The sequence below is a fragment of the Ixodes scapularis genome, unplaced genomic scaffold, assembly GCF_016920785.2.
Source record: "Ixodes scapularis isolate PalLabHiFi unplaced genomic scaffold, ASM1692078v2 PGA_scaffold2__306_contigs__length_199485367, whole genome shotgun sequence".
Classification (NCBI taxonomy): domain Eukaryota; kingdom Metazoa; phylum Arthropoda; class Arachnida; order Ixodida; family Ixodidae; genus Ixodes; species Ixodes scapularis.
This window is the reverse complement of record NW_024609857.1, coordinates 171925246-171930275: the sequence shown is the minus strand read 5'-3', so window position 1 is coordinate 171930275 and position 5030 is coordinate 171925246. Positions and strand designations below refer to the sequence as shown.

General features: G+C 46.1%; 1 pseudogene; it reads left to right on the top strand.

Annotated features, from left to right (window-relative positions):
* Nucleotides 1–3667: 3667 nt before the first annotated feature.
* LOC121836658 lies at nt 3668–4373 on the top strand (annotated as a pseudogene).
* The last annotated feature ends 657 nt before the right edge of the window (nt 4374–5030 follow it).

Here is a 5030-nt window from a genome sequence, read left to right as displayed (position 1 = left end):
ACCACCAAGAGGACTACCTACTTGTCCGGCGTTGGTTCCGAGGAGCTCCGCTGCTGGTGACCACCTTAAGTGGAGAAATATGTCTGAGATTCGTTCACGAGAGACAATAAAAATGCTAGCGCAGTTTCGATTCAAATATATATGGCCACGCCATAACAATTCCTAGCGAAGGTTCATAAACACTGCTATAACGCATCAAGCTACTCGCTATCTTCCAAAATGTTTTGGAACATGACGTCCGTCGGGAGTTGACGCTGACATTTTGAGAAACTGTTTGCTTTTCCGACTGTTTTTAAACACGAAACACATAATTTTACAAAGGAAGGATTGCCTCGGAACTGTACCTCGGCAAACTCCGTGATCCTCGGGTTGAAAATCGTCTGAATAATAAGACTACGTACTACGTCTTGCTTTCCGTTCATTCTTGAATGGATGGCGCTGCATTTGTGTCAGAAACTGAACCGCAAAAATAAGTTATAATTATGCCAAACTTATTCACATTTGCCTTTACGAAACAGCAAAACAAAACAGTGGTGTTATTGATATTATTTCTTACCTGAGCACTTACATCAGGACATAGGTGACCAGTCGAGCTCACAGGAAAACAAGCGATTGCGAAACCACCAAACCGAAAACGAAACAGTCGTGGCAGGCTTCCCTGTCGAAGACGTTGATGGCGTAGAAGTAGTCTAAACTCGCTTCAACAAAAGCATTCACCCATTAAAAATGACTTGTAGCCGGTGCGTAGTGGCTGGTGGTAGCCACGTCCGACATTTTGTTTTCTCAGGCGGTCTCATCTTGGGTCTCAGCTGAGACCCAACGTAAGACGCCGGTTGAGCCGCTTGCTCGAAACGAAATTAGAACCGTCTCAGCCAAGTCAGGACTTGAGTCCGGTACCTACAACCGAGTGAGCGGTGCCTCGAGAGGGAATCTAGGGAAAACGGAGAAAAACGAAGAATCCGGACGTGGATGTGACACGGGGTCGTCTGCTACGCCGCGATCGTTTTGGACAGCGACAAACGACGACAGTCTCATAATTACTGCGTCGTGTTTTTCGTGCAAACCGTGGTTATACGTGAAAAGCGACAGCAAGCCGCGGTTCTGGGCGTTGTCTGTCACCACCATCGTCGACGTTGAGTGCGTACGCCGAATAAAGGTGTCCACAGAAATGTCTGTTCGTGCCGATGCATTTTCTAAGAAAAAAGAACAACACTGTACGTCCCTTGAAAGGTAAAGACGAATGTAATTTGGTGCAAACATAAAAAGTATCAATTGGTGTACGAAATGCAGAAACAAAAACGCGTAATTCGAGAGAAATTTAACAAGATTACAAAAGTTGCTAAAAAGAAAGGACGGCATCTGTTCCATAGAGATCATACATACTGTGATGGTACGCACGAGACAAAAAGTAAAAAAAAAAAAAAAAAAAGTTGCAGAACGTAAAATATTTTAGCTGCAGAGTTGACGCTTTCCACAAGGGCGAGTTTGTTATACATTTGTCTTTACTGCACATAAAAATGAAGCACGCATTCTATGTGTTCAATGAATTTTTTTCACTTCTTATTTTCCTGGTTAAATTATAGTAATAGTCAAGAGCTCTGGATTCGAACATCCCTTCTAATTTTCCTGGCTAAATTATAGAAGTTGTCAAGAGTTCTGGATTGAAAACTTTTATTACAAACAAATCAAAACAAAGAATGCACTTGCTGCAATCAGACAAAATCCAATGACCCAAGATAATGTAAAAAGAGCCGTCTTCCACAGGCACAGGACCAGTGAGCTGTCATGTTACTGCTGTTTCTACAAAGATACTAGAACGCAGTATGTGCCATTTGATGCAGACAAGTCTAGCCTTTTGAGGTTGACATGATTGGGGGTTCTAGCAAAGCTAACATTGATTTCATAACTGTATCTTGGGTATGCAAATACTAAATACTGGGCCCACTCTAGGAAACATTCCAGCAAGTTCTCTCCAAAGCAAGAAGGATCTGTGCACGTTCAAGAACACTGAAACTTTGAGCTATGTCATTTCAGTTAAAAGTCAAAATCGGTATTTTTTAATGAAAAAACACTGCACTTATCAATAGAAGAATTAATCTTGTACGCTGCTCAAGTGCTAGAAGGTACATTTTAAAAAGGAGTTAAGCAATGCAAACAATACAAAGGTTATTGTGTTTCCATTGCACCATCACCACAAAATACACAGGCTAGAAGCTTATGAAGTAAAGCCGCAACATGGCAAGCAGTAACATGAATTTGATGTTTTATGCCGAAAACTCTACGTCTCCGTAGGTCCAAAGGCGACAAACACAACACTTGGACCTCATTTCCTTTGGGACCCATTTTCTTTGGGTCCATTGTATTGAGATGCCAAGTCAAACGAATGCAAACACAAAGCTGAGAGTCTGTTACACAAATATGTATGTGCAGGTGCTTTTACCCATCTAGCTCATTTCACAGGTAGTATTCACTGGTGGCCATAGCTGAGCTCGCAGCTGCGGAGCACATATACTGACGGCAAGCTTCCACAGCACCTGCAACATGCACATTGCCCACATGAAGAATGTCTTTTAGAGTGCAGCTCTTAGGCGTGCGTCTCCGGAGTGAGTGGTGTCGGTGTTGGCCTAACTGCGCGTTACATTGGGACGTTTCCCATAATGACATCCCATGTGACGTCACTAGGGTCACGAGTGACGTCAGAAAGGTCACTTGTGAAGGTCATGAGGGAGGAAGGAGGATGAGGGAAGGGGTGGAGGGAGGATGGAGGGGAGGAGGAGGGGCATACCTGTTGGTAGTGTAATGAACCGTTATCGGATGGCGACACGAATCCAGCGCTAAGGTCGTGCAGCCGTTCCCCTTTTGTTTGCATTTTCCCCCCTCTCTTCCCGCTTGATAAACAAAATGGCAGCTTGACAGCTGTATGTCGTTTCTTCATCCCCAAATCCACTCGATCCGCGTCCCAGAAATGTGGTCACACTGTGCACTTAAGATAAACAAACAGGTTATGGGCCCAGGACGACACATCGACCATTATTTCGGAAAAGGGATCACCTTTAATGAGTGATGAAAAGGTACGACCACATTGAAGAAACAACTGTCAAGCAACACCGTCTTCGCTACGTCGTGCCGATGCCTGAAGAAGATTAGACGAGCATGAGTGTACTGAAACTGTCAAGGACGAAGTGACTGACAAGCGGTGTGTGCCCTTCAAGAAAGTAAAAGGTGGCGCATTCTTCATCAGACGAATGGAGCGTCGCCGGACACCGGTCTCGCTGCGGACTCCATGGGGTGTTATGTTCGGAAGACGTCTATATACACACACCAAGCGTGGGTACAGCGAAGTTGTCGGTAAGAAGTGACCTTTGCGCTTTCCGAGCAGGACGGATCATTGTGCGACACCTGTGGCTGTCGGAAAGAAGTACTGACATCGGTTCGGTGCGTGCCAGTGATGAAAGTGTCGGGAAGAAGTGACTGACACGCCAGTGACGAATCTCTCGGCAAAGAAGTGAACGAAGGAGAACTCCGTCGACGGTTCGTGGAAGACGTCGTCAAACCTGTACGTGTGTTCCTGCTTCGCTGGGTGCCACAAGACGTGCAACGGGAACCCAACGCAAGTTCATCGCTGTAAGCCTACTTCGAACCGCTCTCGACAAAGCAAAGCGATAGGATGGCGGCGCTGGACGAATTCAAAATACCAAAACTCTCAAACGAAAATTACCATGCGTGGGCGATTTGAGCCAGAGCGGCACTCGTCCAGAAAGGCTGTTGGGAAGCCATCGAGCCTGGCTATGGTGGGAGAGAAATGATGAACGACGAGAGGATGAACACCAAGGCTTTGACATTCATGTTCCTAGTAGTGGAAGACACCTGCCTGGACGGCATTGGGGAATGTTTGACAGCTCGTGAGGCCTGGAATACATTGGAAGAGATACATTTAAAGTGTGGGCTACTGCATGCTCTTCAGTTGATGGGAGACTTCTCCAGCACCAGAATGGAGCCAGATGAAACCATGAAGGATTACCTGGATTGAATAATAAACCTACAGAGGAAGCTTTAAACGGCAGGATACGCCTTCACTGACAGGGAAGTGGCACTGATGATGCTGATGGGCTTGCCAGAAACGTATGAATCACTTATCCTAAATCTTGAGCAAGACGAAGGAACGCTCACGACGAAGAAGGTGAAAGCAAGGCTGCTGGTAGAAGAAAAGCGCCAAGTCAAACGTAAAAAAGACAAACTAAATGAGAGTGAGGAAAACAAGGCCCTCATGACAAAGAACAAGCCATTATGAGGAGCAGTCAGCTCCACAAACGTAACGGGCAAGAACATTTTTCAAGGAAAGAAGCAACTGGCACTGGTACAAGCTGCTTTGAACCGAAACAATGAGTTCGGTGCGGAAAATTTGGACACATTGCCAGGGAATGCAAGGAGGGTCCCGATGACGAAGGATGCGGCTCACAGAGAAGACGAAATTCCAGTGAACCGAAGAAGGCGCTCTGTGCCAGAGGTGGAAGTTCCTCAGGGTCACACATCTGGTACCTTGGCAGTGGAGCAATTGACCACATGACGTCAAACAGAGCCAAATTCACCACTTTCAAGCCCTGCTGTTCGACTGTTGAGGCAGAAAATAAGGAGGTCATGGAAGTCGTCGGGAGAGGACAGGTAAAGATTGAACTTTCGAAAGACTGCGGTGGCACTGTCGTCGAGCTCCAAGATGTCCTCTACGTACCAAGCTTAGACGGTAACCTCTTGTCAGTTGGGAAGATTGAGGAACGTGGACTGAGCGTGACTTTCAGCAACGGAAAAGCTAAAGTGATTGAAGCAAATGGTGACCTAATTGTCGTAGCCAAACGCGATGGTAAATTGTACACTGAGAGTAAGTCGCTTGCAACATTGAAGTTAGCAAAGGCGACAGACGTCGCCCTGTGGCATCGACGACTCGGTCATCTCCACCATGAAGCTGTCGAAAAACTTTGCCAAAGTGGTAGAAGCAGTCAAGATGCAAAGTGCTCGACATGTGCACTCGGCAA